Consider the following 21,642-nt stretch of genomic DNA (forward strand, 5'->3'; position numbering starts at 1 on the left):
CCAAGCTCACTTCCACGCGGACCCCGCGTGCACGCGAGCGTCCGCTCACAAAGGGGTCGCTTCCGCTCGGAGCTCCACCTGCGCCCGCAGTTTCTTCCACTGTAACCGGTCTACACTAGCGGAGGTCACGGAGTCGTGTCCCCGGGCGGCTGCANCTCCCAGCCCCGCGTGGAGGAGCCCAAGCCCGAGGCCGGGTGGGTTTGCAGAGAGCGAGCGAGCGAGCGACAGCCTCGTGGGGGGCGGCGCTGCCGGGCGCGGAGACCAGGAAGCGGCTCCCGGAGACGCGAAGCCGCGTTCCCGGAACTTCCCACTGGGGTTTTCAAAACTTTGCGGACGAGCAGAATGCCTGCTTTTCGGCCGAAGCAGCCGGCGTGCGTGGCGGGCCCCAGGCTGCTCCGCGGTCCGTGTTGCTGCGGCTCACACCCGCTTGTGCCCGAGCGGGGACGGAGCTGGCGCAGGAAGAGTCCGTCTCAGACTCTGGTCTCAGACCTGTGTGTGAGGTAGTGCCGTGGCTCGGGGACGTGGGCCGCGCGCGTCACTTTGTCACCTTAGTGCGGACGGGAAACGGGGCAAGGTCACGCCGCCGCCCGAGGGTGGGGGGGCGCCGCCCTGGAAGCCGGAGGCTGCAGCCCCCGTGGGTGGGGTGGGCCGAGCGCTGCTCCGTCCAGTCACGACCTGCAGTTTGTACGACTTGAGTTAGGGACCACTTGAGTGACACGAGGAAATAAAAGAAACCCGTTTCCTTTGAACGCGTTTGCGGATTGTTTTTCAGGTTTAATCGTTTTCTCTAGTAATCCTGTGTATCAGGAATGTTTCAGTGCCGCGTGTTTACAGCCCGCCCCTCCCCCGGACTGCTCCTCTCGGATTTCCCTGGGAAATTTAATCTGGACTTCTCCGGTTCACAGTAAGAGACTCCGGTTTCTTCGGGGTTAGTACTTGCATATGTATATTTTTTAATGTTTATTTATTTATTTATTTTTTGAGAGACTGTGAGCAGGGGAGGGGCAGAGAGAGGGGATCAGGATCCCAAGTGGGCTCCACAGTCCGCACAGAGCCTGAGGCGGCGCTTGAACCCACACCAGAGATCACGACCTGAGCGGATGCTTAACGACTGAGCTCCTGCCCCCCACCTTGTACGTCTGTATCTGTATGTCGTGTAACACAAAGACCCGTGCTTTTTATGCACATTCAGTGAGCCGTGGAATGTTTTGTATTCGCCTGTGAATTCAGGGAGTAAACGGCCTTGGCCGAGTGGTAGGTGTGGGAGCTGAGAGGTTGGATTTTGAGAGGGGCCTAAACTGCCTTGACCTGGTGCCGTAGAGGGCGGGGGAGATTGGGAATTTAAAAACGAGCCTTTAGAGAGTTCCAGAGGAGTTCACACCCTTGTAGGAAAAAACAGGTTTTAAATTTGTTCTCTTGATTTGACTCTGTATTTGAGAGGTGTTTTCGGCTGCCAGTCGGACTTACCTGGAGGGCTGGGTGGGGAGTATCGTTTGAGTGATATTCTAAAGACGAAATTGTGGATAGGGAATTACACTGTTCCTGCAATTAAGTGGCTTACAATAGCTTTTCTTTTTTTAACAAACTCGTGATTGTTACAGGTATCAGAATTAAGAGTAGACCCATTTTTCGCTGTATTAACTATTTTGGACAGTTTCAAACAAATACAGTTGTACTCCACACCATCAGTAGTTTTCAGCGTAGCAGACTCAGAAATCAGGTTTGAGGTGGGATGATGTATGCATATTTTTTAGTTTTAAAAAGGGCACGTTAACACTTGGTAAGTTATTTTTTATTAAAAAAATTTTTTAATGTTCATTTTTGAGAGAGTGGGAAGGAGTGGGGGACGGGCAGGGAGAGGGAGACACAGCATCTGAAGCAGCTCCGTGCTCTGAGCTGTCAGCACAGAGCCCGATGCGAGGCTCCAGCTCCCAAACCATGAGATCATGACCTGAGCCGAAGTCGGACACTTAACTGACTGAGCTGCCCACGTGCCCTCGTAAATTATTTTAGTCTCAGTTTCTCAGGGTTGCAGTGTAAAGCTCACTGTGTCACCTTGGTGACATCCCTGTTACTTTCCGCTGGGGGCACAGTGGTGGGACTGCCTTCAGCCGTGCCCCCTGCTGTCACGGGTAAGGCCGGTTACGGGCCATCTCGATGGGGGTTAGGTTAATGGGATCAGGCTTTATATTTGTAAGTTGACATTTTAACAGGATACTTAAAAAGCCTTATTTTGCCTTTTTACTGTCTTGGAAACGGTTGTAAAATTTAGTGGTAGAGGACTACGTTGTAAGTCTGGTTTGCTCAGGACACCACCTAGTGGGGAAATGGGCATAATTGCGGGCTTATTAGGGGCAGGGGCAGGATTTAACAAACGCTGTAGTGGTTCTTTGATAGATGAGATTTGTGAGAACCTTAGTTCGAGAGGTAAGTGAGAAGAAAAGCAAAGTTGGTGAAGATAAGAATAGTAGTAGAAATGGTTCTGTAGGGGCCCCTGGGTGGCTCAGTCACTGAAATGTCTGACTCTTGGTTTTGGCTCACGTTAGGGTCTCACGGTTTGTGAGTTGAAGCCCCGGGTCGGGCTGTGCCAACAGCAGAGTCTGGTTTGGGATCCTCTTCTCTGTCCCCCCTCGCTTGTGCTTGCTCATTCGCTCTCAAAATAAACAAACCTAAAAAAAAAAAAGGATGATAGTGTAGGAATGAAAAGACTATTTTATTTATTATTATTTTTTACTGTTTTTTTTTATGTCGTATTTTATTTCTGAGAGAGAGAGGGTGTGAGCAGGGGAGGGGCAGAGAGGGAGACACAGCATCTGAAGCAGCTCCAGGCTCTGAGCTGTCAGCACAGAGCCCGACGCGGGGCTCGAACCCACGAACTGTGAGATCGTCACCTGAGCTGAAGTCAGACGCTTAACTGACTGAGCCACCCAGGCGCCCCGCAAAGACAATTTTAAAGCTGATTTGGAAAAAAGAACTTCTGGATAATCCAGCTTGCAGAAATTTGATGCTTTCCTTGTGTGTTGATAGTTTTTCAAACTTCAAAATTTTAGGGTCACATGCAAAAACCATTTTTCCCTTTTTTTTTTTTTTTTTTTAGGAAGTTTATTAATTTTGAGGGGCACCTGGGTGGCTCAGTCGGTTAAGTGTCTGACTTTGGCTCAGGTCATGATCACATGGTTCGAGCCACGCGTCAGGCTCTGTGCTGACAGCTCAGAGCCCAGAGCCTGTTTCAGATTCTGTATCTCCCTCTCTCTCTGACCCTCCCCGTTCATGCTCTCTCTGTCTCTCTCTCAGAAATAAAGAAAACATAAAAAATTTTTTTAAAAAAAGTTTATTAATTTTGAGAGAATGTGAGCAGGGGAAGGGAGAGAGGGAGAGAATCCCAAGCAGACTCCACACTAACGAACCGGGAGATCCTGAGCTGAAGTGAAGTTGGATGCTGAACCCACCGAGCCACTCAGGTGCACCCACAACTGACCTCTTTTGTTTTAATAGTCTATCTAAGAAAGTTTCAAAAATACCTCATTTTTTAAAAATGTTTCTTTTTTTAAAGGTTTTATTTATTTCTGGGAGAGAGAGGGAGAGAGAGAGAGACAGTGTGAGCAGGGGAGGGTCAGAGAGAGAGGGAGACACAGAATCCGAGAAAGGCTCCAGGCTCTTAGCTGACTTTTCCCCAGCAAGGGCGATTACAGTTTGCCTTGTTTTTTGTGCCGGGCCTCCCTGTGCAGTCCCCTAGGGCAGGCCCGGAATCTTCCCCCCTGTGTTCCCTGTGTGCCTGTCTATAGCGTGGTTCCAGACCCAGAGTGCGGAGAAAATACTGGTTCGGTTGGGTCCTTCTTCCAGGTGTGTCTTTGTCCTGATTACCTTGCTGTGATTCATGGAATCTAGAGTTTAGGAAAGATGGGGGGAAAAATACCCAATTTGCCTTCACAAGTACCAGGACTGGGTATACTTGGTATTTTTTGTGTTTTATTATTATTATTTTTTTAATATTTTTTTATTTCTGAGAGAGAGGCAGCATGAGCAAGGGAGGGTCAGAGAGAGAGAGGGAGACACAGAACCTGAAACAGGCTTCAGGCCCCGAGCTGTCAGCACAGAGCCTGACGCGGGGCTCGAACGCGCGAACCATGAGATCATGACCTGAGCTGAAGCCGGACGCTTAACTGACTCAGCCACCCAGGCGCGCCTGTTTCTTCTGTTTGAATGGAAGGAAGTTAGCCATGCTTCTAAGTGTCTAATAGTTGATGATGGCCTGTTTTCACAATCATTGGTCTGAGATCTTGAGTTACCGTGGAGGTAATTTCCTCGTTTGTTTCAGGAATACTTAAGGATGTGTCGGGTAAGCACCAGATAAAGACGTAGATTGTCTGTGTAAGGAATGATGCTTCACTCTGTGTTTTTCCCCCTACGTACGTGTGTGTTCTGATAATTTGTCAGGTAATGAAATGACACACGGGAAACTCCCAGACCTCTTTCTTGTTGAATGTCTGGCCTGCTTCTTTTCCATTATGCAGACAGCATTGCACTCAATTAGTTGACGTCACAATTAAACATTTGAAAATGGTTTCTTTGCAGTTCTCTTTTTCCTGGTTAACAGAAGTAATGAGCATTTTGATTTTCTGGTTTTTATTTATTTTTTAAATGTATTTATTTCTGAGAGAGAGAGAGAGAGAGTGAGAGCAGGGGAGGGTCGGATAGAGAGGGAGACACAGAATCTGAAGCAGCCTCCAGGCTCTGAGCTGTCAGCATAGAGCCCGACGCGGGGCTCGAAAACCCACGAACCATGAGATCACGACCTGAGCCGAAGTTGGTTGCTTAACCGGCTGAGCCACCCAGGTGCCCCGATTTTCTGGTTTTTAAAGCTAAAGAGGGGGAATGTCTTCAGTGGATTTATGACCTGAAATTATGTTACTTAAAACTGGAGAGTGCGCAGCATTCTGTAGGGGGAGAGTGAGAAGAGGCCTTGTGCAAGGAGGAGGGCTTTCTCCCTTGAGCTCCGTTTTCAGTGATGAGTCCCCGGGATTGGGAGGAACAAAGGAGGTTTTGTTGTTTTGTAGGCAGAGCAAGGTTTGTTAGGTGTTAGGTGGAGAGATGCTTGAGAAAGGTCGGGTGGAAAGATGGCCGCTTCTCTGTGGGTGGCTGGGGTTTGGGATGCGGCGTAACAGCACCTCCGGGCCCGAGGACGCGGCTCTGAGAGTCTGTACGCGGTCTGTGTTGGTAGCAGTCACGTTGGGCACATACGTTCTTGATGGGCCCCTCTTCTTTAGAAAATAACAACAAACCCGAGGTGGTGTCACTGAGTCGGGTAGGAGCTGCGGCTTGTTAGCGCTGAGTCCTCGCGGGGCGCGTCTCCTGGGCCGTCAGGTACCTGCTGGCTTTACGGTCAAAGCTGAGAGGAAGCTTCGTGGACAAGAACACTCCGGGCCTTATTTCAGAGACATCAGTTTTGCTTGCAACTTGTTGCGGGGGGCGGGAGGGGGATGGTGTTTGGGGGGAGGCAGTGAGTTTGTGCAGTTGAGTGGTGTGGTGGGATGTGTTGTCACACTTCACTTCCACCTTTCTTCCAGTGCCAGGGTGTTCTCTCTGTAGCTAGAGCTCTTCTTTCCTTGGACTGGGTCACATGCAGTCCGTAAAGAGTGTCTGATTTAAGGGGCTAGAGTTTTAGGGATTATTTTATTTAACAGAGAAGCAAGGTGGCTCATTGGTCAGAGGAAGCCTTGAGTATGAATCAGGTGAATTTTTGAAGGGACCAAGCAGTTTGGGAACCTGTAGGGCGCCTTCTGGTACTTTTTCGGTGACGCACAGGAAGAGAAGTTCATAAAGGCGGCTTGGCTGGGAAATCTATGCACTTTTCCCTCTTGATCATAAAAGGGAAATCTCACTCAGAAAAAATGACTAGACTTTTTTTACCCAGAATTCTACTGTCAAAAACTCTTGAGAAATAAAACTCGTAAATGTTAATAATAATGGTTTAATCCATCCGTAGAGTAAATGTAGACGATGCCCGCTGACTTAGCTTTGGGAAGCAGAACTTGGGTTTCGGTATTGAGGTCATGGTGCAGGGCTTAAAGTGCAAGCAACCGTAGAGAAATGGGTATTTGAACTACCAGCCTTCGCTCTGGGGGACATGTTGGCTGTGTGTGTGTGTGTGTGTGTGTGTCCCAGCTCCGTTTTTGTCATCGTAAGATCTACTGGGAAAGCAAGAGTCTTGATGGGCAGGGTGGACCCTGTGGAGTTAGACGGGAGAGACTGTTGATCCAGAGACTCTCTGGGAAAGAGGAGACATTTCACCCTTGGTGGAAGCTGTGCTGGGAGAACTCACCTTCTGTTCACTCCAGCAGCGGTTTCCTCAGATGAACCAAAGCTTCAGACGACAGGATTTCTCTTTGTGTTGTCAGGACTAGTGACGTGTAACCTAAATGAAATGCGAATTTGTATTTCCAGAGACGGCTAGTCCCTGATTGTTGGGGTACAGTATCGTGGATGGAGGCTTCTCCTTGAGAAGATGAGAGCAGGATCTACAATATCTGGCATATGTTGTGCATGCAAGAATCTATTTTTTTTAAGTTTATTTTTTGTGAGAGAGCATGCGAGCCGGGTGGAGAGGGAGAGTCCCAAGCAGGCTCCACGTTGTCAGCTGAGAGCCCGACGTGGGGCTTGAACCCGTGAACCTCAACCATGAGATCATGACCTGAGCAGAAATCAGGAGTCAGACGCTAGGCGACTGGAGACCCCCGCCACGTGATAAGTAGCCCTGCAGAGCACCGTCTCTGAAGGTCTCTGCCCGTGTGCCCCTGTCCCTGGAGCCTCTGTGCTCACAGCCTGCCCTGGACTTGCCCGGACTCGCCTGGGAGCCTGAATTGCACTCTGTCTCACGCTGATGGGAGCACTCTGTAGTGACCACTTTTTCTTGGCCCTAGAAGTGACTGTTTTCAGCCCAGCTGGTAGATGTTCCCCTGTTGAAGGAATGGATGTTAGAAGACATAGTAAAAACTTGGTTTCCAGTGGCCTTTGTAAAATTTGGTTAAATGAACAAAAAACTCCCAAAACACAAAGGCCAGCAGGTGGAAAAATGGGTAAAGGATGTAGACCCCAGTTCAGTGGAAGCACTTAGAGAGCTCTTGAACATGAAAAGATGCTTAACTTCATAGGTGCCAACAGGTCAGGCTTCACTTAAGTGGTTGGAAAAGTCGAGACAGGCCAGTTAGTGTTCCCGAGGGCTGATAGTACTGGTTAGACTGGAAGTCAGTGCAGCCTCTGCGGAAGGCAGATGGGTAAGATAGTGTTTTGTTTTGTTTTGTTTTTTTTAAGACCCATTGTTTTGATGTAGAAATTTCTACAGCATACTTAGTGAGATATTCCTTTTTTTTCTCATGTTTATTTATTTTGGGGGGGGCAGGGAGAAGGGGAGAGAATCTCAAGCGGTCTCCGTGCTGTTGTCGCAGAGCGCGATGTGGGGCTCGATCTCCAGGACCTGAGATCATGACCTGAGCTGAAATCAAGAGTGGGAAGCTTCACCTGCACACACACCCCCCCCCCCCCCCCCGGGCCTCNGATCTCACTGCTGTGTCTGAAGAGGGCAGCTCATGCTCGGAGGACCTGGGTCTGAGCTGGATCCATGGATCACGGGTTCACCACTGCGGTGTGCAGCTCTGAGCCCTGGGTGGGTACCGTCTCTGGGCCCCAGGTTTTCCGGTGCATGCCCGAACTCGGGCTCAGGCGTCCCTGGGTCAGGGTGGTCCCGTGTGTGCGGTGTCTGCCACCCCACGGGATGGCTTTCATTGTTAAAGGGGTGATGGTGGGCCTGCCGGCCTCTGAGCCGCATAAGGGCCTCTACAGCGAAGGCTGGGGGTGCGGGCCTGGCCCCTGCTTCCCGTCTGACTGTCGCTTCTGGGGGCGTGCCGCCACGTCCACATTTATTTGTCCTTGTACTACATGTATTTACTTTGGTGATTTAATCCTGAATTATTTATTTCTTATTTTTCTGACATAAAGTTGGCCTATGACATTGCAAGTTTGCAGCGTGTGTGTTTTTATACACTTGTGCGCTGCAGCACAGGAACGGTTGTGTAGCTAACACCTTTATCAGGTCACTTTATCATCGTTGTGTATTCACTTCACATGCATTTTTTTCCATTTGCCAAATTCAACCTTGCACGCTCTACCAGAAGTTGACATGCTGATTTAAATGGCCCCAGTTCTGCTCTTTTCACTGACCGAGTTTACCCTTGTGGGCGGCGGGTGTGTTAAGGTCACGTGCAGTGCTGTTCGTCTGAACACGGACTGGGAAAGAAAGGTTTTAAGTGTGTTTCCAGTGTTGGCGGGAGAATCGACCATCAGGCAAGCAGGTAGGGATGGGCTCCGCGGGGTCCTCAGAGGCAGCTCCCTGACGGGCATCAAAAAGGTCACCGTCCGGGATCAGGTGCCGGCCAGTGAGAAGATTTGCTCATTTGCTGGAGTCTTCCTAAACGTCACGTCCTTGGGGTTTACTGAGGGAGTATAAACCCTTCCCGCGCCAGCATTTATGGCACCGAGCGCGGCGTGCGCCGATGGCTAGGCCGGCAGGGCTGCAGCCGCCGCCCCGTAGGGAGGTGAGGGACCTTTAACAGCCCCTGACGGTGTGCTGCTCAGAGCAGCTGTGCTCCCTGGGCCTCGTTGTCTTCTGGGGAGTAGAGTACGGAGATCGACAGCTCACGCGGATGGGCCCTGCCCCCGAGGAGCTGGTGACGTGCAAAGCCTGGGAAACACCGCGATGGAGCGATGGGATGGCGTGCTGTGACGGTGCACGTGTGAGCGGTTTCCGCGGAGAGCGAGCCCACGGGGAGCGTGTTCTCCCATTGGGGGCAGGACGGAGGATGCAGCAGGAGGGCCCGGGGGCTCAGGCCTCAGGGGTCAGAGCCCGGGGGGACGTCCCGCTCGCACCCGGGGCAGCGTCCGGAGGATAGGGAATCGGGGGCCAGGCCTTTGGTGCTGGTAGTAAACTAATGAAACATTTCGTTTTAACTGTTGCAGGAAAAATAACTAGCACTTCTGACTTGTGTTTTTTGTGAATATTACAGCGTATCCATTAACATTAATTTTTAAAAATGTTAAAAAAAAAAAAAAGAACAGTAAAGGTGACAGGCATGAAAAGCAAGAGACCAGAAGCCAGGGTTCTGACTGGGGTCCTTGCAGGTTCGCGCGGACGCAGACCTGCCTCCTGTGCGACCTTGCACTTGTTGCGGCGGGTGGTGACCCTGGGGAGGGGCTGAGCTGGGGCAGGGCAGCTGCCGGGCCCTAGGGGACGGGCTGCTTGAGGTTCAGGGAAGGGGTGAGTCTCAGGAACTCTTGGGTGTCCAGTTTGACTGGCCGGGGGTGTGGGGGAGCCCGTGGGAGCGCCCCGTGGAGGGAAGAGCGAGCCCTTCCAAGTGCCCGAAAGGCTGATTGAGAGCTGGGTGGGTCAGCGTGCAGCGCAGGGGCACATTCTGTAGGTGGGTTTCAGGGTGCTTTATTCAGACCATTGTTTTTTGTTTTTTTTTTAAGTTTATTGTGAGAGAGTGAGTGGGGGGGGGCAGAGAGAGAGGGAGAGAAAGAGTCCCAGGGAGGCTTTGCAGCGTGGGCCCTGACTCGGGGTTCAAACCCACCCACAAACCCTGAGATCATGACCTGAGCCGAAACCCACGTCTGACTGACTGAGCCACCCAGGCGCCCCCAGACCATTGATGTTAAAGTGACTGCTGATTTAGTTGGATTAACATCTAACAACTTTGTTAACCATTATAGGTTTTTACCAGTGTCTTTGTTGCTGTTTTTGTCTTCCATGCTTCCAGGCTTTTTTGCCTTTTGTAGCTTAAAATTTATTTTAAGTTGATGTATTTTTTTTGATGGGAGGAGAGAATTCCAAGCAGGCTCTTCACCTTCAGCATAGAGCCCAAAGTGGGGCTTGATCTCATGAACCAGGAGATCACCAACTGAGCTGAAATCAACATGGGGTGCTTAACTGACTGAGCCACCGAGGCGCCTCTGCCTTTTGTAGATTTAATCGATCATTTTATGGGATTCCATTTTCTTTCCTTTTTAGGGTGTTACCTTTTATTTCTTTTTACCTTTTTTAGTGGTCGCCCTAGAGTTTGCAGTGTACATTTATAACCAACTGCAGGCACAGTTATGTGACACTGCAGTGGTCCCTGGGTAGTGCAAGTACCGTGTGACCCCCCGCCCTGGGGGGGTTCTCACTCACGCCACCTGCAGGAAGCCCGGGCGTGTGCAGAAGCGTCTGTAACGGGAGACGTTGTTGCTGTGACTGGAGGGAACTGCTATTTGTTAGATTAGTAACAAGTGAAAGTTTAGTTTATATGTGCTGCCCCTTTCTCTCGCATTCGTCGCGCAGGTCTGAGTTCCGCCGGGCACCCTGGCCCTTCTCCCGGGAGGGCTGCTGGCGCTTCTGCGAGGCCCGTCCGCGGGCAGCAAGCTCCCTCCGTTCTCGCTGGTCAGAGAAGGCCTTTGTCCCTCCCTGGTGCAGGAGAGCCTGCAGGGCTGCCGAGCTGGAGGTCGGTGCCCTCGTCTGCCCCCAGCGCGTAAGCCTCTTCCACTCCCTCCTTTCTTACATGGACGGAATTCTCTTGCTTCCTCATAGGTAGGCGGTCTTTTCCTCTGGCTTCTGTCAGGGTTTTTTTAATGTTTGGTTTTCTGAAGTTTGAATGTGATACGCCCAGGTGTAGTCTCCTGGTATTTAGCCCACGTGCTCTTCCCCAGTCTTCTTGGATGTGTGGCTGGGTGCCTGACGCTCATCTGGGGGACACGCTCAGTCGTTTGTTCCTTCAGATCGCTTCAGGGTCGGTTGAGGCTTCCACCTTCCGGTCCCTGCTCCGCTCCGCCTGCCCCGTGGCTCGGCCGTGCCCCGTTCCCCGGCGGCTCATCCGAGGCCTGGCTCGTTTCTGCTGGGATTTTCATCTCTAGCGTTTCTTGTCGACTCTTCGAAATTTCACTGTGCTTACATCGTGCTTCCGTTCCTGTGTGTAGTCTGCTTTTCCATTAGCGTCCGAGCACATTAGTCACAGTTTTACCAGATTCCTGGCGGTGATTTCTGCCTGTGGGTCTTGTCCCGACGGTTGCTTAGGCCAGCCGGACTGGGTTGTGCCCTCCATTGTGACTGGTGATGTTTTGTTGGAAGCTGGGCCTGATGTCCACGGCAAAAGGAGCTGCTTGCTGTCAGTGGGCCTTCAGTGGTGTGCAGGCCGGTGGGGGTTGGGGGGACCGTCCCCTGTCCCTGAGTGTGTCTCAGCTTTCTGGGCCACTTTGCCAGTGCCTCCCACTTCCCCTCAGGCGGGACAGGAGGGCTGGAGGGCACTGGAGTCGGGTATTTCTCTACCCCAGGCAGGTTGGGCTCTGGTAAAACGTTTCCCAAGGGCAGATCGCCTCCAGGAGAGAATAGCTTTGTTTGTTTAGAGGGGGCAGAGAAAGGGGGAGAGAGCCCCAGGCAGGCTCCACACGCAGCATGGAACCCTGCTGGGGACTGGGAGCTCATGATCTGAGTCTAAATCAAGAGCCAGACACTCAACCCACTGAGCCACCCAGGCTCCCTGTTTTGGTACTTGTGTTTATTTTGTTTTAAAGTTTATTTAATTAAAAAAGTTTTTTAATGTTAATTTTTGAGAGACAGAGCACAGGCGGGGGAGGAGCAGAGAGAGGGGGAGACACAGAATCGGACGCAGGCTCCAGGCTTCGAGCTGTCAGCACAGAGCCCGACGCGGGGCTTGAACCCACAAATCGTGACATCATGACCTGAGCCGAAGTTGGGCACTTAACCGACTGAGCCACCCAGGTGCCCCTTATTTATTAAAATTAAAAAATTTTTTCTATTTCTTTTTTAACATTTGTTTATATATTTTTACAACGACGGTGAGAGTACAAACAGGGAAGGGGCAGAGGGAGAGGGAGAGAATCTGAAGCAGCCAGTGCTGAGCCCTGCACGGGGCTCCGCCCCACCAACCGCTGAGCTGGCATACGTGCCAGACTTTCTCGCTTCAGCCACTGTGTTGGACCGACTGGCAGAAGGCTCCAAGAGGACGCTGACCCTTAGCTACCACCTGTGTCTCTCGAGAACACTGTTCTAGAACCCTCGTGGCACTGCTCCTGACCACAGTGTAGCTTGAGAGGCTGGTTCCTGTAGGATTGGCAGGCACACAGAGATATTTTTAATCTTGTCACTTGTAATTTTATTTTTGGTTTTAATATATGTAGTAGTTTAGGTTTAAGTTTTACTTAAGTAAACCCGTGGTGAGGCTCGAACTCAAGACCTTGAGATCACGAGTCCCAGGTTTTTCTGACTGAGCCAGGCAGGCACCCCTAGTTCTGTGTAGTTTTTAGTGCACATTGTGTGTCCTGGGGAGGTGTACGCTTTTCTGCTTGTGTACTGTTCACCTGTGTATAGGTAGGCACCAGTGGCCTTTGTGACGTGCTTTCTGAACGTCCTGACGTTGAGGGTTATTAAGTTTATGGGAGGAGGTAGTTACTTTTGGTTAATGGGAATTAGTTTAGTGACTTTACGAAAGAGGTGGAGTGTTTTTCATTTGGTCAAGCCTATTTTGTTGCAAATTTCAGATTAACAAACCAGTTGTCGTAAGAAGCAATTGTTCTAGGTGGAAAGAACATGAAGTCTGTTTTTCTATAGCTTGCTTATAATTCAGGAGTGGGGTCCTGTCGGAAATGAGAGGAGTTTCAGAATACCGTTGGCAGAGATTATGTTATTTTCCCACTCATCCAGATTGCCTGTAAGCTTGAATTGATTTCTGTTAGGTTGTAGACCAGCCCTGTGTGGGTGGAGCCCTCTCTGTCCTCTACGCGTGTTTTCCAGAATGGAGGTCGGTAGCCACATGTGGCCGTGGGGCCCTTGAAATGTGGCTGGTGTGACCAGGTCCTGAGTTTTCAAGTTTTGTTTAATTTTAATGACTTGAGAAATGAATGGCTGCCTGCTGGCCAGCAGGTTTCCCCTCCCGGCAGTGAGGCTTCAGGTGTTTGCTGGGTGCAAGGCCACCTGCCCGAGGCCTTCGTGGGCCCCTGTGCTTTTTGTGGACGTGGTCTGCTCTTTTGTGTAATGATTCCTTTCTTGGCTCCTGGATGCCGGAGAGAAGCCACCTTTTCCTGGCAGTGTCCGCAGGAGATGGGGGTGGGGAGTAGGGAGCCGCATGCCCCAGGCCCTGGGCACACGGGAGAAGAGGAGGCAGGTGGGTGGGTGTCCCAGCCTCTCTGCGGGCTCCTGGTTTTCTGGTGCTCCCTGTTCCCTGTGACCGCAGGTGCACGTGGGAGGCCACAGGGGGAGCGTAGACTCAGAGCAGGCCCCAGGTGAGGCGGGACAGCACGTTCTTTCCCTCCCTCAGACTTGCTTGCAGATGCAGCTGGTGAGCAGGGTCACAGTGGGCTGATCTCAGGAGGGTAAAGGCCATTTCAGTTTATTTATTTATTAAAAATTTTTTATTTATTTTTTGAGAGAGAGAGAGACAGAGCATGAGTGTGGGAGGGGCAGAGAGGGGGAGACACAGAACTGGGGCAGCTCCAGGCTCCGAGCTGTCAGCACAGAGCCTGACATGGGGCTTGAACTCACAGACCTCGAGATCATGACCTGAGCCACTCAGGTGCCCCCCTTTTAAAGGCCGTTTTAAATATTCTGTTGGCACACATGGTATTTTCTTGAAAACAAAGAGACATACTTCGTGCTTTAGGAAAATCGTGTTAAAGATTCAGTGTAGTTTATCTGTGAGTAGGGAAATAGTTTGTGTATAAAATAATGCTCATTCTATCTGCCTGCATATCGCCTCGTTAAGCAGCAGTTTACTTAAAGGTGTTTTCGAATTAGGTAATATTTCTAAGTTTCTAGGCTGCCTTTTTTTTTTTTTTTCTTAAGTTTATTTATTTTGACAGGGGGTAGGGGGGAAGGAATCCCAAGCAGCCTTTACACTGTCCGCACAGAGCCCGATGTGGGGCTTGAAGTTACAAACTGAGATCATAACCTGAGCCGAGATTAGGAGTCCAGTGGAGTCCAGTGCTCAATAGACTGAGCCACTCAAGTGCCCCCAACTTTTAAAAAATGTTTTTTAATTATCGGAACGCCTGGGTGACTCAGTTAAGCGCCTGACCTCGGCTCAGGTCATCATCTCACAGTTGGTGAGTTCAAGCCCTGCCTGGGGCTCTGTGCTGACAGCTCGGAGCCTGGAGCTGCTTCCGATTCTGTGTCTCCTCCGTCTTCCTTCCCCCTGCCCATGCTCTGTCTCTCAAAAATGAATAAACGTTTAAAAAAATGGGTTTTAATTATTTATTTTGAGAGGTCCTTCCTGAGCTGGCGAGGGGCAGAGACACACAGGAGAGGGAAGCCCGGGCGGGCTCTGCAGGTAGCTCGGAGCCGGACTTGGGGCTCAGTCTCATGCACCATGGGTCACGGCCTGAGCTGGGACCAGCAGCTGGACACAATGGGTTGAGACACCCAGGCACCCTAAAGTCTTACTTACAAAATTATACTTGAATTGTATCCTTTTTCTTGAGGCGCCCACCCCCTCCCCCCTAAAGTCTTGCCATCCTAACTCCTTGCCTCTCGCATGGGCCGTATGTTTCACAGTTTCGTCTGTGCTGTTAGTGTAGTTGGAGCTAATTTTCTGTCTGCACAGGGGGCTGCTGTCCAGGCCGTCCGGGGGGGGCGCGGAGCTTTTGCTTCGGTGTCTTCATACTTGGCTTGTGTTGCCCGCGACTAACCTGTTTGTGTTTGTTTCCTAAACTTAGTGACTTATTCCCTAAGCTCTAGCATATGATTGTTATAAATAATAAATTCGATTAAATTCACTAAGAACTACATCATTGTTTTTATTGAGAGCAAATATGTTGATGGTAGAATTGGTGTCAAGGATTTGATCGGTTGCAGCGTGGGCCAGCGTTAGCAGGTGGGGCAGCAGGGCCGTCACACACTCGAGGTCATAGCTGAGTGCATGTTGGTGATTGAACTCAGGTGTGTTTTCTAGGAGAGTTGTCCTAGCACTGATGGTCCAAGTTCAGAGGAGAAATGTCTCGTTGCCTTCCGTTGGTGACATCTGGAGCGTCCCCGCATGATCGATGGGTACGGAATCTGGGTAGGAAAGGACCGCAGCCTTGGAGCTTGCCCAAGGCAGGGTCAGGGCAGTATTCCTGGGAACTGCCCAGAGAGGGAAGGCTGTGTTAGTTTAGAGACTGAAGGATTCACGATGGTAAAGGCCCTGCATGTTTGAAGGTACCTGTGTCGAAGAGAAAGAAGTTCCGCCTGCCCCTGCACTAGGGACCAGAGGGCGACAGCTCCCGGGCGGCCCGCTGTTCACCGTGAAGAACCCAGGAACTGTCCAAGATCAAGAGCTGCTGCCTGGATCTAGTTCAGGCAGAGGATGTTTGGACTGAACGCTTTCGAAGGCAAAGTGAAAAGCTCGTTACTTAAGACGGAGGTCCTTTTATTTAACAAGAACTTGCTCGTGCTGCTGGTCTAAGTCTTGTGCTTTGAGAAGCACCCAAATCCGTACTTTCAGATGGGTAATTTTCTGCTCCTGGCATTTCTTGTGCATTTGTTAGCAGGAAATCTTTACAAAGAATGTTGGCTCGTCAGCCGTTGGGTCACGAGTGTAGCTCGTGCAGGGGCAGGCGGCACAGTGCACGCTCGACTCCTCGCCTGTGTGCTTGGCACACGTGGCGGTCCTTTCCGGTGGCCCATCACGGTCCCTCTGGTCTATGACTGCTCCATCACTTTTGTTCTGATGTCCTTTTGAACTGGCTCTTTCTCTTTCTGACTTACATTTTTTTGTTTTTTAATTTGGAGTGATTTCAGATTTACCCTAGAGTTGTCAAGGCATTAACAGATGTTTCCCGTCTAGCTTTGACCCAGTTTTCCTTAATAAGCTAAGCACAGCACGTGTCCCATGACTGAGCGGCCGACGTTGGTACAGTGCTGTTCCCTAGACGCTTGCGTCCTGTCCAGCCAGTGTGCCACTAAACACCCCCGTCCTGCTGCACTCGCCAGGCCGGGCCCAGTGTCGTCATGTGGTTGCTCTCATCCTCGGTCACCTTCAAGATGGTACCGGGCCGTCTTCTTCCTCTTAGCCAGGCCGTAGCCTTGGCTGGCATCCCTAGTTTCTTGCTTGACAGTGTGTCCTGGGCCCATCTTGTGCTTTCTGCCCCAGACTCGGCATTAGCCAGTGAAGTAAAATCTCACTCTGTCTGATCCTCAGTGCGGCTGACCGTGCCCGTGGTAGCTGGTTTTATCTGCCGCTGGACACCGTCTCATATGTGTTGTGACAGCACCTGCATGTTTATAGCTTACTTGGGCTGCGAGAGAAGAGGCTCCAGCAGCAGGAGGGGCTGGTGCCATTGAAGATCGCAAAACGTTGAAGGGTTTTGAGAGAACTGGCAGATGGGCCTGAAACGGCGGGTTACGTTGTGGGGGTGTAGGCCGTGTCATGGGGTGGCTAGCGTGTCGGTGAGGGTGAAATTTCCAGTCCACAGCCTGAGGGCATGAGGCGGGACATAATAGAGAAGGACCAGGAGTGGCGTAGGGAGCATCCAGTGAAATTTGGGCCTGTTCTATTTGGGGCGTCTGTCACACGGCCAGGTAGCTGTGTCAGGCAGTCATCTGTCTGTTCGTGTCTGAAGTGCCAAACAGAGACCTCGGATTGGCGCTTACGTCGGGGAATCATCACTGCGGATCTGTGGTATTTGCTTACCAGGGGCCATGAAGCAGCAGGAGTGTAGCCTGAGAAGGGGTCCTGAACCCTGGCCTCGCCACCCTGTGTCCATGGGGCTCCTTTGGAGAGAAAACCAGAAGACAGATGGGATTGGANAGCTGGGCAGGGCGGGGGGAGGAGCAGAGGAAAGGGGAGGTGCCAACAGCCTGCTGCTGCAGGGGTGGTGGAGGGTGAGCTTTTGACTCCAGACAGTTGGTTTGGTTCAGTTCTTTTGACTTTTCTTCAAGGGGCAGTCCCCATTTAGAACAAGGGACAGACTGCCATCAGCTGCCGACATGCGAGTGCGGCCGGTCATATGATGCTCGTGCGCTCTCTCGGTCCCAGTGACTGTCCTGGGGGCGTCTTGGGTGGTTAGGTCACCACGGCATTCACTGCCTGGCGAGTTTAAGCCACGTTCCTGTGTGTGCACCAGCTGCCTTGAGGATCCTGCCGCCACACTGCTGTCATCATTTGCACAGAAACAGGCACATGAGTGCAAAGACCAGAGGCACTGGATGTGAGAATACAGGCTTTGAAGTGGTGTCGAGGCAGGGGCCTCTGCCACACCGGATGCGCTCTGGCCATGGGCGGTTCAGTGGTTAGGGAGTGGGCGTCTAGTCCTGAGAGCCTCATCTCGTTCCCACTGTACCGGGGAGTGCCTGGCCCGGCGCTGCTGGGCACCCCCAGCATGCAGAGAACCAGCGAGCAGGGACCAGTGTCCCACGCGCTTAGCCCTCTGAAGAGGTGCCCGCCCGGGTGCCCAGCTCTCTGCTCTTCTGGCAGCTCTTGTGCTGGAGCCTGAGGTCAGGGTTTTACTTCCTGATGGAAGCTTGCTAAGCTTCTTGCTCTTGGGAGTTGATGCCCTCTCCTGTAGCTAGTAATTCTGAGGCGGTTTGGCTGCTGTCACTGACTCAGTAGTGTGCACTGAATGCAGTAACTACCAGCGGGGAACTGGTTTTTAATGTTTGATTATTTGGAGAGAGAGAGAGAGAACGAACCTGGCTTTGTAAGCGGGGGAGGGGCAGAGAACAAGGGAGAGAGTTCCAAGCAGGCTCCAGTCTGAGCTGTCTGCGCAGGCCCCAGGGCCCTGAGATCATGACATGGCCCGGAGACTTACACAGTTAACCGACTGAGCCACCCAGGCACCCCAGGGAAACCTTTTGAAATTGGGCACTCACTCCCATATTGTGTAATTGAGTGCATTTCAAACAAATACCTTAATATTTTAAGTTGAACATATGGAGTGTGGAAAGCTGTATGGTGAACAACCATGTTCTTGTGGGTACACCCTCCAGNCTCCTGCTTTCACATTGGAAAAGAGAGAGCCATCCACAGAGACTCCCTGTGCCTAAGGCAGCACCTGTGCAGCATCCAGACACCTCCTCTCCTCGGGTGCTGTTAGTAGTCTCCCCACTTTGTGTGCTCACACCCTCCCTGTCTCCAGCCCTTGGAAGCTTCTTGATGCCTCACAGGGTCTTGGAATTTCCTGTAAGGGGTGTGGGTCCCCCTTGCATGGGCCTCGTACACTTGATTTTCTCCTGTTAAATCGCTGTGAGGTCAGTGTGATTCTGAGTCGCCCTATCAGGACCAGAGGGCAGAGGAATTTCCCTGACTTCAGTAATATTTTTGTTAGGGGTCTGTAACGGCTGTTTGGATTTTAATGTTAGGTTGCAGGAATAGTCACCGTATAGTTTTCTCTTCCTGATTTGTAATTAGACAGATTCTGAAAAAAAGAAGGGAAAAAAATTCTGAGAGGGGCGCCTGTGCGCTCAGTCTGGTGAGCATCCACTTCTTAATTTTGGCTCAGGTTGTGGTCTCCTGGTTCAGGCTCAGAGGACTGAGCCCCGAAAGGTGGGAGCCAGCATGGGATTCTCTCTCTCCCTCTCCTGCCCCTCCCCCACTAGAGCTTTTTCCTTCTTTCTCAAAGCAAAAAAAAACCCATACCTTTAAACAAATTGTGGGAGTGTATTTGAAAAAAATGCATATTTTGGTATTCAGAATGGCAGGCGTTAGGTTTAAATGTCTGTTCTGAATTATTAAACTTTTAAAAACTTTGTTAAAGTTTATTTTGAGAGAGTGAGTGGGGGAGGGGCACAGAGAGAGGGAGAGAGAATCCCAAGCAGGGTCTGCACTGCATCTCACAACCTCAAGATTACAACCAGAGTAGATGTCAAGAGTGGGACACTCAACTGGCTGAGCACCCAGGCACCCTGACTTCTTAACCTTCTGACCTCTAGAGCTGTTACTGCTGCATTTGAGGTTTTGTACCGTCCTTTCTAAATATTTCTCTCATCACATGATCAAATTGATAATGATACTTAATCTAAATATTTCTAGTTTCCTTTGACCCAAAGGCTTTTTAAAAAAAAATGTTTATTTTGAGAGGGAGAGAGCTGGGGGAGGAGCAGAGAAAGAGGGAGACACAGAATCTGAAGCAGGTTCCACGTTCTGAGCTGTCAGCAGAGCCCGACGCGGGGCTCGAACCCACAAACCGTGAGATCATGACCTGAGCTGAAGTCAGATGCCTAAATGAGCCGCCCAGGTGCCCTGACCCAAGGGATTTCTTAACACAAGAGTTTTGTTCTCACAGTTGTTCCTTTCTGTGTTTAGTTTTGTGATACTGTTTCCCATTTTTGTTCCATTGTTTATGTAAGCATTTCAAAGCTTAAATTAAGCTTTGTTTGCCCAAGGGCACGTTAGGTGAGCATGGATTTTTTTTTTTTTTAATATAGATTTTACTTCCAAGGAATAGCTACGCTAGACAGGACCCTGAGATCAAGACTTGCATACTCCAGCAACTGAGCCAGCCAGGCGCCCCCAGAACATGGGTTTTCTAATTGTTAGCTGCTGGGGTCTAGTTTATGTTAACTACAAGGAGTTTGATAAATGCCCGGATTTTAAAAGCTTAACCTTCTGTCTGGTTAACGATAGGACTGTGGATGTGTCTTTTTAAAAAATGTTTTTAGGGACGCCTGGGTGGCTCAGTGGGTTAAGCACTCAACTCTTGATCTCAGCTCGTCTTAATCTCAGGGTCATGAGTTCAAGCCCTGCGTTGGGCTCCGTGCTGGGCATGAAGTCTGCTTCAACAGCATGACAACGACGATGATGACAACGTGATTCTGGGTGTCTGGTTGGCTCAGTCGGTGGAGCAGGCACCTCTTGATCTGGGGGTAGGAGTTTGAGCCCCATGTTGGGGGTAGTGTTCACTTGAAAAAAATTTATTTATGAAAACAAAATGTAAATGATTTTTTTAACAGCTATAAAAACACATATCTTAAAAGGGGAAAGGTTTTTTAATTTTTAAATTTTTATTATTTTTGGGAAAAGAGCGAGCGAGCATAGGAGGGGCTCAGAGAATGGGGAAGAACGCAAATCTCAAGCGGTATCTGTGCTGACAGAGCGCCCAGTGCAGGGCTTGAACTCATAAACCACAAGACCATGACCTGAGTGGAAATCAGGAGTTGGGCGCTCAAGCAGCTGAGCTTCTGTATGGCAGTAGGGTCACTCCTGTGTTAGCTAGCATTTTGTCACATCGTAGTCACCTTTTCTTCGGCAAGCACACTTGTGACCTCTGTCTTTCTGGCAGCTCTGAGGTCAGAACATGGTGTGGTGACTGAGCCCTGTTCCCGAATGTAATCCTTTGTGACTGCAGGTCTCTGCCTCTGGAGCAGCACGTCCCCGGGTCTACCTGTGCCTCGACCCCTGACCCTGGTGACCGCCATCCTGCTCTGCTCCTGCGAGCTCGGCTTTTGTAGGCCACATGCAGCGGGTCCCCTCCTGGGTGGTGGGTGGTCTTCTGGGTGACTTCCTCGGCCGTTTCCACCCAGTGCCTGCCCCCAGGTGACTCGTGCGGCTCTGCGCACGCCCCAGGTAATAGTGGGGCCTGCGTGGTGGCTGCTGAATGGACCGGGAGCCTTAGTGTGTGGCCACACGGTGACCCTGCCTGGAGGGCGCTCTGCTTTGTGAGCGAAGCCAGACAAAAACACCGCCTGGCCTTCAGTGTGGGGCCTGAGGAAGCCAAGCCCAGTGGAGACAGTGCGGGTGTGGTCACTGGGCTTGGGGAGGGGGAGCGGGGTGCTGTGGCTGCCCGGGGGTTCAGACCTGCACGTTCGAGGAAGTTCTGTGCGGCGCAGTGACTGGTTAGCAGTAATGTGCCCGGTGCTGGCAGTTGGCAGAGCGTTAGCTAGTGCTGTCCCCTCTCAGAAGGTGCGGTGCCCTGCAGGGGGGTGGGTATGCGCGTTCGCTTGATGGCCGTCCTGTCCAGTGTCTGCGCGTCTCAGAGCGCCCTGCTGTGCACCCTAAATAGCGGTTTGGCCACACTTAGGGCGCGCTGCAGAGAGGGAGCTGGCCGGGCTGGGGTGTTCTCCGTGCTGGGGCTGGGGCCCGGGGCCAGCACCTCCTGTGTCCTCTCGTCTCGGCCTGTGGATGCGCACGTGCACGCGCGTGTGTTACCTTCTCACTCCCTTTCCCTATCTGTACTTTTGGTAAGTTTCCTCAGGTCTGACTTCCACACCATGGACGCTTGAGCTCTTTTTTTTAATGTTTATTTTATTTTTGAGAGAGAGACAGCACGAGCAGGGGAGGGGCAGAGAGAGGGAGACACAGAATCCAAAACAGGCTCCAGGCTCCGAGCTGTCAGCACAGAGCCCGATGCGAGGCTCGAACCCACGAACCATGAGATCATGACCTGAGCTGAAGTCAGGTGTTTAACCAACTGAGCCACCCAGGTGCTGCCCCTTGATCTTTCTTTAATCTGCTTTTAAATTTCTATGGCTTTGGTAATAATCATTTCCCAGAGCAGATTGCTCCCCATCCCTTGTTCATTATTGTGATTATTTCATGAATCCTTTTTTTATGTGTTCCTTTTCAAGTTCTTATTTTAGACTTACTTTAAAAAATTTTTTTAAATGTTTATTTTTGAGACGAAGTATAAACT

At 51.0% G+C, this 21,642-nt stretch overlaps 1 protein-coding gene across 5 annotated transcripts in view; it reads left to right on the forward strand.

Annotated features, from left to right (window-relative positions):
• Positions 1-759: 759 nt before the first annotated feature.
• The window catches only part of DNAJB6 (DnaJ heat shock protein family (Hsp40) member B6), a 42,259-nt gene continuing 21,376 nt past the window's right edge, over positions 760-21,642 (forward strand). Inside the window, exon 1 of one of the 5 annotated variants that reach the window (XM_077761370.1) lies at positions 760-904. The gene's annotated coding sequence lies outside the window, so the exon portion shown is untranslated. Of the gene's footprint in view, positions 929-21,642 lie in introns of all 5 variants that reach the window. The other 4 variants (XM_077761361.1, XM_077761386.1, XM_077761383.1 and 1 more) reach the window with 4 other exon arrangements.

Source organism: Crocuta crocuta, unplaced genomic scaffold (assembly GCF_008692635.1).
Source record: "Crocuta crocuta isolate KB4526 unplaced genomic scaffold, BGI_CrCroc_1.0 scaffold408, whole genome shotgun sequence".
NCBI lineage: Eukaryota > Metazoa > Chordata > Mammalia > Carnivora > Hyaenidae > Crocuta > Crocuta crocuta.